At 38.2% G+C, this 12,718-nt stretch overlaps 1 protein-coding gene and 1 long non-coding RNA gene across 7 annotated transcripts in view; one reads left to right on the top strand and one right to left on the bottom strand.

Annotated features, from left to right (window-relative positions):
- Positions 1-12,718, top strand: part of SUPT3H (SPT3 homolog, SAGA and STAGA complex component) — a 2,245,889-nt gene that overhangs the window by 1,587,520 nt on the left and 645,651 nt on the right. The gene's annotated exons all lie outside the window — the stretch shown is intronic.
- LOC146816644 (uncharacterized) lies at positions 4,345-12,576 on the bottom strand. Of its 2 annotated transcripts, XR_014962476.1 has the most exons (6): positions 12,503-12,576; positions 12,295-12,397; positions 11,553-11,690; positions 11,390-11,452; positions 10,848-10,892; positions 4,345-4,732 (listed from the first exon to the last, which is right to left on the bottom strand). It is a non-coding gene; the product is annotated as an uncharacterized LOC146816644 (long non-coding RNA). The 2 variants fall into 2 exon arrangements; XR_014962475.1 differs by lacking the exon at positions 4,345-4,732 and having other exon boundaries at positions 10,608-10,892.

The raw sequence follows: 12,718 nt of genomic DNA, 5'->3' as shown, positions 1-12,718 counted from the left end.
AGTACAAGGAAGGCAGGGAGTGTGTCACTTCCTGTGCAGATGGATGATGGGAAACAAAGTCCATGTGTCAGTTTTCTTTTAAAGATGGTTTTGGCAGGAAAACAACGATGTCACATCCTGTGCAGGTGGATGATGGGAAATCTAGTGAGCTGAAGTCTTTGTGTGTGTCTTCTTAAAGAGGTTTCTTTTGTCAGGAAATCAGTGATGTCTCCTCTTGTGCACTTGATGGGAAATAGTCCATTTGTTTTTTTTAATGGTTTTTGCGAGAAATAAGTATTGTCGCATTCTGTGCAGTTGGCTGTTGGGAAGTGCTGTGATGGAACTTCCTGTGCAAATTGATGATGGGAAACCCAGTTATTTAATTTCACTGCCTTTTTCTGTATGGCAGCTTTCAGGATTTGTGATCTCAGAACATGTGATTTAACAACCATTAAAACTGGAGCTTAATCTCCTGCCCAAAACTTGTTTTTTGACATTTGAAAAGCTGTCACTCATTGTAGAATCAAACTATTGTTACATACCAAAGAGCTTATCTATTGCATCGCGAAAGTCCTACATAGATAGCCTCATCATTGACCGAAGCTGGAATCTAAAAGGTATCATTGATATATTTTGCTGTAGAATGTATTGCCTTCTTCTGACAAAAGGCCAATAGAAGTTCTGGATGAACTACTGATGGTGGGACAAAGTCCAATTCCAACTCTTTTTATGGTGTGACTGAACAGTGCAGCTGTCGCAAGACAGTTATGTGAAAATCACCAGGAGAATGGCTTGCTTTGCCCACATGTTGGGAGTCAGAAGTGAATGTTTTGATTGGGCCGAAGTTGTGTGCTTCCAGAAAAAAGTGCATGCCCTCCAGACAACTGTGATCCTTTTTTTTTTATCTATCTGCCTAAGCTTTAACTTTTTATGGTGTTTTCTCTGGCAGCAGCACAGATTGACGGAGGGCAGACATTAACGTACATGGATTTTTAGGTTTGGCTTGGTAGTCTAACTATCACCTGACCTTAAGAGATCAACAGAACAGAGGTTTCAGAGTTCTACTGAAAGAGAGGCTAAGCCTCTACTCATGTATGTCGCCCCTCAGTACAGGATGTGATTGGGACCAATCTTATGCTACCACTAAAAAGACTGCATGTATTGCACTTTTTGGCTTGCGGCAAATTTTATACTAAATGCTGCAAGACTGGGTTGGTTATGGTTGCATGCCAACAATCTTGGCTATAGGCCTGATCTGTTAATTATGAAATGTTATATACAGACACTAGGCCTTATATATTTATTCTGAAAAGCATATGTTAAAGTCGCATTTAGTTGTGAATTATTACTCAATATTAAAGCTTACATATGGATATCTTGTGGAATCTCACAGATTACAGTAGAAGGCAAGGGTTTTCATGTTGACCACCCACTGTGGCAAATCCTGGGGGCTTCATTGTGATGATTTTTCTTAATCCCTGTTGAGATGGGCTATATATTGTTTTGCAAGTTATATTTTTCTACATATTTGTGATTTTATTACTGTATGAATGGTAGTTGCCAGTTTATGTGCACCTGTATAGGCCTGTCCTGGGTAAAGTGTAAAGCCAATGTTAAAGGGTAAAGGCTTCATGATTTCATTGGGAAAAGCATGGCACATTTCATAGGTTTGATCTGTTAAATTATTGAAACGCTATGACAGAACCACTAGGCCTGACTTATTTATTGTGAAAGCATGCGTTTAACCGCGGCGCAAATTCCGCTGCGGTGCGGGGGTTTAATTAAGTGGGCGGGGCCACGTCAGCCAATGGACGTGCGCAGCACTACGGAGGTAGCGCTCGCGACGAACGTTGGCCGACAGAAGCATCGAAGGGGTTAAGACAATGAGTGTTTACAGATGGATTGTTTTTAAACTGCACTGAAGTAAAGCCTGAAGGCAGGTACTTTGTTGCAAGGAACAGATTACTGTAGTACGCAAGGGTTTTGATCTACCCGAGCAAACTGTGGGGATAGAAGATGTGTGCTGCTGTGCCAACTGTATTTTTATATACATTTGTACTTTTATGACTGGATGTTGGATGGCTGTCTTGAGGAAACCTGATGCTAAGTACAATAGTTTGTTATGCTGACAAGCCTACGTAGAAAATTATAGGCCTGATTGCTTGTTATCAAAAGTTACGCGTAAGGTAATAGGCATGACATATTTATTTTAAAAAACATATGTTAAAGCCCATTAGCATTTAAGGCTGATTGGTATTATTCTGAATTTAAGCCTACAGAGAGATTTTTTGTTACATTAAATCTCATAGATTACCTCGGGAGGGAAGGGTTTTGGTGTTGGTTACTCCCTCTGACAAACCCTGGGTGTAGAAGATTTACGCTGTGAGAATTCTTGTTGAGCCCTGTTATGGTTACCTGACAGTTGCTCAATAATAAATAATGGCTACACAATGCGTTAGCATAACAAATGTGCTATATGTTTATTTAAACATAAACTATGTGTAGGGTATAATGTTGATTAACAACATGTTTTAGTGTCACTAGATGTATATTCATCACGTAAGGTCATTAGTACCGTACAGTATCTTATTCCCTGAGCTAAGCCCACAGAGGTGCTTCCTCAGGGTGTTCTTAATACAAGATCAGGGTGTTCAGTATCTAAATTGTGGTTTAATTATTCATCTAAACCACATTTTACCAATTCCCTCCGCTATACCCTAATAGGTTTCACATCAGCCATTTCTGCAGAGATATAGTTATACTAACCTTCCTCTTAGGCATTGTGCAAAGTATCTTATATTGAATAACCAATATTTGGCAACTAAGTGAACATTTCGAACTATTGCTGCATGGCGCATGAAACTGGGAGCCGAAGCCCTCTCTGTGCTAAGTGTAAAGATGGCCCTCCGTAGTGCCTGGAGCAGGTCCTAATCTGGGACCCTCAAGGTCAGAAGATCTTCATATGAATCCTTACCTGGGCAGTTAGTCCTGTGTGACTTTCATTTTTTTTCCCTTCTGATTCCAATCGGATCCCATCAGCGTACTTCCCACAATCTAATTGTGACATCTGAAATCCGGTAATGACAGCTGCTGTCAGGCACACAGCACGTACACTCGCACACAGAGGTAAACACCTCCAGAAAAAAGGCGCTTCCTACTGAATCCAACCCCAGCATGAGCTTTTTTATGTCTAAACATGTTGTGTGTTACCACATTTTTGTCTATCCTCTGCTGACTAGACCAATGGTTTCCAAACTTTTCTGTAATAAGAGCTAATTATGTTCAATGAAAATCCACCTGAGCTACTATTTCAAGTGTTGTTAAAGTGACGGCATCAGACGAGATTACCTTAGTGCCACTATATGCAAGATTATGAGCAGTGATCATCACAGTTTATCAGGCAGTAATGCAAAAAAAAGGCTTTGTCAAAATGGAATGCCTCTGCATGAGTAATATTTCACAGCCATAGCTGTGATGCCTTTGGCACCAAGTTAATATTTTAGTAATACATCTCCCCAGTGAAGCATGATTTATAAGTATATTTTGGCTATTCAACCATTGTTCTCCAAACATCAGCTTATGTGAGTTCTGGGAATGCACATATTTTATCTTGAAAACACACCTTCCAAATTAGGGATACATACATTAATTCAATCAAGCAAATGTTTCCAGATTATTAGATTAGGTTGCACACAGGAGAGCTACTTTAGGTAGCTGGAGAGCTCCCAGTGGCTCACAAGCTATTCCTAGGAGAAGCCTGGACTAGACTGAAATCCTCTAAGACCTTTCTGTCCACAAGGCTCAGTGCCGGATTGCCAAATAGGCAAAGTAGGCACCGGCCTATGGGCTCCACTACTTTTAGGGGCCCCGCGACAACAGTTCAAAATAATATTGATTTGATCTTGAAAGAAAATTACAAGCAAGCTTTCTAAAATATTGTTTCCTAAAGATCAAAAAAATGAATCAACTCAAAGAAACAAAAACTTTACATTAAAGACTCTAGAGAGAAAATACTGTATTAATATATTATACTCATTAAAAACTGAAAGTACATGGTCTGTGTCCTAAAAGCTAATCTTCTGACAGGTGTCAGATTGTAAAAAAACAAAATCCGGTGCATTGGGTATAAGGAGATAAATTGCGAGGGGGGAGGGGGCGAAATTTTGACTGTTTAGGGGACTTCCACAGTGTTTAATCTGGCACTGTCAAGGCTAGGGCAGGGCCAAAAGAACAAAAGTGAGCTCCACCTATCTAAATTCTATATACGCTGGTAAGTCGTAAAATAAATAAAAAAAATCACTCCGAACCAAATATGCAAAAGGAAGCATATGAACTAGTGAATTATTATAACAACATTTATTGATTTTTAAATTAATGTTCAAAGCAATAGTGATTTGATATCATAATTAGTTATTATTATACAATAAAATATGTACAAAACACGACAAAAACAAATCAAAAGGCCCCAACAGTTTGGCAAATTGGGTGAACACACTGACGACCCTCACTCATACAACTCAAACCTTCAAAATTCCATTCACAACCTAGATCAACATTCCACACATCACTAAAAACATTCAGACTAAAAAGGATTATTCCAATCAAGAAATAATAGTATGGATAATCTGGATTAGTTCAAGAATCAAAGAATGAGGAAAAACACGCCAACGCGCGTTTCGGTGCTGTCACCCTTTCTCATGGGTGTCACCTTCTTCAGGGTGTGAAAAGAGTACGTTTCAGGGGTCCAGGGGGCCTATAAGGTGATACAAAAAAAAAATATATCAAAAAACATATATGTTGAGCGTTGATTAAAGATAAACAAATAATCCATTACCCATCGCATATGTGGCAGTAACATTGATTAACCGCCCTGCAAAACATAAATGGTCTGGCCTGAGGACAACAGCATTTGATGCATGATAAACTGACCCTCATGAGAAACTGCACAAACTCAATATGATTACATACAAGATTCACCACAGTTAGAAAGGTGAGGATAAAATAAAATGAAAAGATTTGCAACAAAACAGAACAAACACACTGAATAAGTGAAAGATTAATAAAGACATTATTTCTTGAAAAAAGATAGAAAAGAGCTAATAAGGACAGTGAAAACAATGGATTGACGTAGTTGAAAAATAATAAAGGCATAAAGAGGAATCCGAACAGTGTCAACTAGTAACAGAATTCGAAAATGATAGTTACTCTGACGGATATAGATGGATTTAAATAAATTTGGTGTTCAATAAAAAGACTCACCTGAGCAAGAAAAGATACTAAACGCCACAAGCGAAGTCCCGTGGAGAAAGTTGAAAGAAATGAATACATTGTGGCTGTAAAATAGAAATAGAATGAACAAAATATAAAGTAAATATATGCAGGGCTCAATATGAAACGAACGTAAAAACGCATGCTAATGAAAAATGCCTAACCTGGCAGGGCAACAAACGACCTTGCTTGCAAATTCAGACAAAGTTGGAACCACGTAATGGGAGAACAATTCCTGTGCTTACACTGAAATATGAAAGGGTTTTAAACTGAAATTTAGTCTGTTCTCGACTGTCGTCTATCTGAAAAAAATTGATAAAAAACGAACGATACAAATGAAAGCCGGGACACGTTATATAGTATCAATTAAAAGATACTAGTGGAGGAATTTGACAATAGCGTTTGTTTAGCAAAGATCAGGCGTATGGGGAAACATTGTAGATGAAAATAGATATCTGCAGATCGTCATCAACTCAAAGGGGACTGGCAATGGGTAGGGAGAAATAACAGAAACAAAGCTCAATTAGGCAAAAACAATTTGTGTCAGCATTAGCGGATTTTCAAATAGAACAAGTGGGCACCACAGAGATGTCGACTTGGAAAGATAACAGTGAAGTTAAAACAGACAAGCTGCAAAATAAGCAGTCAGTAACTGTGAGGTAAATAGTTAATATTATAAATGAAAATAGAATAAACCATGATGGTAGCGGTGCTGACTGTTAAACCGCTACATACTAGAAAGCCGTTGCTGGAATGAAACGGACAATTGCATTTTTTTGTGTAAAATGCGAACAAGAATATTCATAAAGGTTTCTAACAATAGCCCCAGTTGGGGTTAAAATTAAAATAAGTATATGAATACAACAAAAAACAAAAACTCAACTGAAATTGCCCGGCGGTGATTACCTATTGGTTAGCCAAGTAGTCACGTATGGGTGGGATAAACAAATTTAACCCATCAGTTTCCATCCACTGAATAGAGATATTGTTGGAAATCCATTTTGTGCTCCTAAAGATAAAAAATAAATGGGGGCTGAAAATAAATGTAAAAGGTAGAGGGCTAACAAATGAGGATTAAAGGATGGAAGTGGATAATCAAAGTCGACGATCTCACCTGATAAGTAACTAATTGGAGGTAAGAGGCGATGGCCGCTAGATACGGTGATAAAGGCGAACGCTCTGCCAGTGATGATTGAAAAACACTCTTGAAAGCGCACAAGGTTTAAATAGTGCAAAAAGGGCGTATAGGTTCGAACGTAACCCGGAAGAGGTGTCGCGGGAGCACGTACATGGGGCCAAGATTTAAACAGACAGGAGCCCAACAAAATCTAGATACTGTTGTAAAACAAGAGCAAATAGTTTTAAAGAATGCAATAAAAAACGATTCTAGTAACGAATTGAAAAATAAGAAAAGCCCTGAAAAATATATGATCCAAGAGTACGATAAAAAACATACCAAAATAGATGAGGGAACAAACGTAACAAGGTGGATGACAGATGGGAACAGAAAGAAAAAAGGGAAAAATTGGAAAAATGGTTGATAATAAAAAGCTCAAAATACAAAGGATGCAGAGAGAGCCTGTCCATCGATCAGAGTAATGACAGACACTGGTTTAGAAATGAAGATCTACAGAGTAACAGATGCCCAAGCAAGTTGACCAGAACACGTTGTGGGCGCTTAATAAAAAATGACACTGGTCAGTGTAAAAATCAGAAACAATCTGGAGCCAACAAATAATTGATTACTAATTTAAATAATAGCGTTTTCCCATGGAAGGGATTCATTTAGGCCCTTGCTTTTAGCGTCCAGAAGAAAAATCCAAAATACCTCACGTTTTTTCCGGATGTTGTTGTTATCATTGCCTTTATGGCAATGTATTTTTTCCAAAATGGTGTAGCGTAGATCGTTTTCGTTGTGTTTGGCCTCTATCCAGTGAGATACCGGGGGGCTGAAAGATTACCTCGTCTGATATTGAACTTACGTTCTCCTATGCGAACTTTATATTCCCTAGCCGTTTCTCCAACATAGGGAAGTTCACACGGGCACAGAATGACATATACGCAATTGGATGTTCTACAGTTGGTCATTTCACGTAGCTTAATAGTACGGTTGCCAATTTTGATATTGTCATTTACAATAGCATTGGGACATGCATGGCATATTCCGCTCCTATGATGACCTTGGATCGGTTGGTTTCCTGTGATGCATTTCTTGGTGACAGTGAGTTTCTGTTGTGAAAATTTAGCCTTGACTAACAGGTTTCTAAGATTTTTGTTTCGCCTAAATGCAAAAAGTGGTTTAGGGATTCTGGGTGATTGATTGTCAAGGTTGAGTAAATGCCACTGAGAATTGATAATTTGGCGAATCTTGTTATTGATCGAGGAATGTTTTGTGATACAAACAAGTTGTTCTGTGTGTTTCTTGTTCTTGGGAATAAATAGAGAGTCTCGGTTGAAAAACCGAGCTCTCTTAAGGGCATCTTGGACTAGTTTTCTGGGGTATCCTCTTTGGATAAACTTCTGTTTCATAATCTCAGAATGATAGAGATAGTCTTTGATAGAAGTACAGTTTCTACGGAGTCGTAGAAACTGGCCGAATGGAATACTATCCTTCTGGCTATGAGGATGGAAACTATCAAAGTGAAGAAGCGTGTTTCTGGAGGTTGGTTTCGTGAATAATGATAATTTTAATTGGGCATCCTGGTGTTCAACAATGACATCCAGGAATTCCAATTTCTGATTACTTGTCTGTACAGTGAATCTTAGATTGGGATCTGCCAGATTGATCCACAGGACAAATTCATTCAGTGTGTACTGGTCACCCTTCCAAACAAAGAAAATATCGTCGATAAAACGTGCCCAATGACAGATATTTTCATAGAAGGGGGCAACTTCATTGTAGATATTCTGTTTTTCAAATTGGCCCATATGAAGACAGGCAACGCTTGGGGCACAGGCCACCCCCATGCTAACTCCCTGGATTTGGTGGTAAAAATTACCATCAAATTCAAAGAAATTCTCTTCAAGTACGATTTCAAGACACTCAATTAAGAATCTGTTGTTGTGAAGAGCGGTTTCTGTTTCAATGATGTTTCTGACTACTTTAAGAGCCTCTTTCTGCTGAATATTTGAATAGAGGGATACAATATCCATGGATACCAGGGTTTCCTGGTTATGGTTATATTGAAGTCCCTCGATTTTAGAAATGAAGTGTCCCGTGTCTTTGACGTACGACTGGAGGGAGGTGACCAGTGGTTGTAGGAATTTGTCAATGCATTTAGAGAGGGGTTCGGTAGCTGATCCTATTGTAGAAACAATAGGTCTCAAAGGTGGGTCCTTTTGATTTTTGTGTGTTTTAGGGACTCCATAGATGATGGGGAACCTAGTGAAGGTAGGTGTGAGGTATTCAGCCTCCTGATGGCAGATTTCTTCCCTCTCTACGGCTGTCTCCACAATACGAAGGATTCTGCGTTTCGATTTGGGTTCAGGGTTATTAGTGATCCTGGTGTAATGTTTAGGAGACCCCAATAAAATTTCCATCTTTTGTTTGTAATCATTGGTGTTAAAGATAACAATTCCCCCGCCTTTGTCACATGGTTTTACCGTTACATCTATATTCTCCTTAAGTATGGTTAGAGCATTCTTTTCTTCCCTAGAGATGGTATAGGGAGGAAAAGGAACAAATTTGAGAATTTGTTTAATTTTTTTAAGGGTCGCTCTTTCAAACAACTCAACTTCTTTACCCACCTGATAGATACTAGGTGTGTAGTTAGATGGTGGTCTAAGACCAGATAAGTTATCATTAGAGTCGCTTTCCAAAATGTTGGAAAATAATTTTTTAAGTCTGATTTTACGGAAGAAAGCTTGAAGGTCCTTCATGAGCTCAAATTTGTTTAAATAAACTGATGGTATAAACGATAACCCTTTGGTCAGAAGGGTTTCAGTAGAATAATCCATTTCGTAAGATGATAGATTAAATACTGGGATCTTAGTTATGTTCACCAGTATTGATTCTGTTGTGTGCAAATATATCTCTGTGGTTGTACTGGTTCCTGGAATCTCTGAGTTGAAGTGGACTCCTGGAAGTGACCCCTTTGATAAGAATTTTGAAACTGACCCTGGTATTGGTTCTGATGTTGGTTTTGATATCTTGGGCGGAAACCTCCCCGTCGGTTCCCTAAAAAACGATTCTCTCCTTGATATCTCTCTGGGCCAGATCTATTTTGTGGATTAAAATGAAGCGAGCCTTCACTATCAGAATCTGTGGTATCTGAGAATGTAACAATCCGTTTGTTATCCTGTTGTAAACCAGTAGTGTATTCGCTAGATGGAGCGTAAAAGTGCTCAGAGAGGTATGGGTACGCCCGTTCTTGCGAGAATAATCTAATATCTTTTCTCAATTTCTCGGTTTTCCTCTTGAGTAGATATTCACTAAAGGAATCTAACTCAATCGCAATTTCTTCCAGTTTTTTCTTACCTTCTTCCAATCCACTCGCAAGTTTGAGTTTCTCTTCCAACTCAGAAATTTCCTTGTTGAGTAACTGGATGACCTCCCTGGCTGTTTCAATAATAAGGATCATCCAATCTCTTCAACATCTGTTCGAGATCAGGGCCCACTTCTCTAAGATTTGCCTGATCTCCACAAATAACCCGGGAATATTCCTAACACGGAGACCTATGGGAATGGGGCCCGCTTTGAGATATTCTAAAATAAAATTGGCATGTTCTTCTGTACGTTTTGTTTTTTTCTTCAAATGAAAGAGTTTAGTCCACCCTTCATTAGGACCTTTGGACAAAGAAAATGGTATATTGGTATCTGTAACTTGACTTAAAAGACGGGCATAATCGTCATCCGTAAATCCGAAAGTTTTGATACTGTCCATAAGTAATACAAAGAAAAAATAATGCAATAGACAAAAAATGTATATTCAAACAAGCAGATAACAAAAGAAATAATAAGACAGAATATGAAGTGCAGAATAATGTGGTAAATCAAAAGAGAGTAATCAATATACAAAGACCCCACAGCAAACGAGGCTGGCAAGGAATAACCACTAATAAAGAGGGGATACCCCTAGGTTGATAGAGGTGGAGCAAAGGGGAATAAAGACCAAAAGAACAAAAGTGAGCTCCACCTATCTAAATTCTATATACGCTGGTAAGTCGTAAAATAGATCAAAAAAATCACTCAGGCCAAACCAAATATGCAAAAGGAAGCAGATAAACTAGTGAATTATTATAACAACATTTATTGATTTTTAAATTAATGTTCAAAGCAATAGTGATTTGATATCATAATTAGTTATTATTATACAATAAAATATGTACAAAACACGACAAAAACAAATCAAAAAGCCCCAACAGTTTGGCAAATTGGGTGAACACACTGACGACCCTCACTCATACAACTCAATCCTTCAAAATTCCATTCACAACCTAGATCAACATTCCACACATCACTAAAAACATTCAGACTAAAAAGGATTATTCCAATCAAGAAATAATAGTATGGATAATCTGGATCAGTTCAAGAATCAAAGAATGAGGAAAAACACGCCGACGCGCGTTTCGGTGCTGTCACTCTTTCTCATGGGTGTCACCTTCTTCAGGGCGTGAAAAGAGTACGTTTCAGGGGTCCAGGGGGCCTATAAGGTGATACAAAAAATAAAATATCCAAAAACATATATGTTGAACGTTGATTAAAGACAAACAAATAATCCATTACCCATTGTATATGTGGCAGAAACATTGATTAACCGCCCTGCAAAACATAAATGGTCTGGCCTGAGGACAACAGCATTTGATACATGATACCCTCATGAGAAACTGCACAAACTCAATATGATTACATACAAGATTCACCACAGTTAGAAAGGTGAGGATAAAATAAAATGAAAAAGATTTGCAACAAAACAGAACAAACACACTGAATAAGTGAAAGATTAAGACATTATTTCTTGAAAAAAGATAGAAAAGAGCCAATAAGGACAGTGAAAACAATGGATTGACGTAGTTGAAAAATAATAAAGGCATAAAGAGGAATCAGAACAGTGTCAACTAGTAACAGAATTCGAAAATGATAGTTACTCTGACGGATATAGATGGACTTAAAATAAATTTGGTGTTCAATAAAAAGACTCACCTGAACAAGAAAAGATACTAAACGCCACAAGCGAAGTCCCGTGGAGAAAGTTGAAAGAAATGACTGTGAAATAGAAATAGAATGAACAAAATATAAAGTGAATATATCACAGGGCTCAATATGAAGAGAACGTAAAAACGCATGCTAATGAAAAATGCCTAACCTGGCTGGGCAACAAACGACCTTGCTTGCAAATTCAGACGAAGTTGGAACCACGTAATGGGGGAACAATTCCTGTGCTTACACTGAAATATGAAAGGGTTTCAAACTGAAATTTAGTCTGTTCTCGACTGTCGTCTATCTGAAAAAAATTGAAAAATAACAAACGATACAAATGAAAGCCGGGACACGTTATATAGTATCAATTAAAAGATACTAGTGGAGAAATGTTACAATAGCGTTTGTTTAGCAAAAAAAGATCAGGCGTATGGGGAAACGTAGATGAAAATAGATATCTGCAGATCGTCATCAACTCAAAGGGGACTGGCAATAGGTAGGGAGAAATAACAGAAACGAAGCTCAATTAGGCAAAAACAATTCGTGTCAGCATTAGCGGATTTTCAAATAGAACAAGTGGGCACCACAGAGATGTCGACTTGGAAAGATAACAGTGAAGTTAAAACAGACAAGATGCAAAATAAGCAGTCAGTAACTGTGAGGTAAATAGTTAATATTATAAATGAAAATAGAATAAACCATGATGGTAGCGGTGCTGACTGTTAAACCGCTACATACTAGAAAGCCGTTGCTGGAATGAAACGGACAATTGCATTTTTTTGTGTAAATGCGAACAAGAATATTCATAAAGGTTTCTAACAATAGCCCCAGTTGGGGTTAAAATTAAAATAAGCATATGAATACAACAATAAACGAAAACTCAATTGAAATTGCCTTGCGGTGATTACCTATTGGTTAGCCGAGTAGTCACGTATGGGTGGGATAAAAAAATTTAACCCATCAGGTTCCATCCACTGAATAGAGATATTGTTGGAAATCCATTTTGTGCTCCTAAAGATAAAAAATAAATGGGGGCTGAAAATAAAGGTAAAAGGTAGAGGGCTAACAAATGAGGATTAAAGGATGGAAGTGGATAATCAAAGTCGACGATCTCACCTGATAAGTAACTAATTGGAGGTAAGAGGCGATGGCCGCTAGATACGGTGATAAAGGCGAACGCTCTGCCAGTGATGATTGAAAAACACTCTTGAAAGCGCACAAGGTTTAAATAGTGCAAAAAGGGCGGATAGGTTCGAACGTAACCCGGAAGAGGTGTCGCGGGAGCACGTACATGGGGCCAAGATTTAAACAGACAGGAGCCCAACAAAATCT

Source organism: Triturus cristatus, chromosome 6 (genome assembly GCF_964204655.1).
Source record: "Triturus cristatus chromosome 6, aTriCri1.1, whole genome shotgun sequence".
NCBI lineage: Eukaryota > Metazoa > Chordata > Amphibia > Caudata > Salamandridae > Triturus > Triturus cristatus.
The sequence above is the reverse complement of the archived record's forward strand: the minus strand, read 5'-3'. Positions and strand labels throughout refer to the sequence as shown.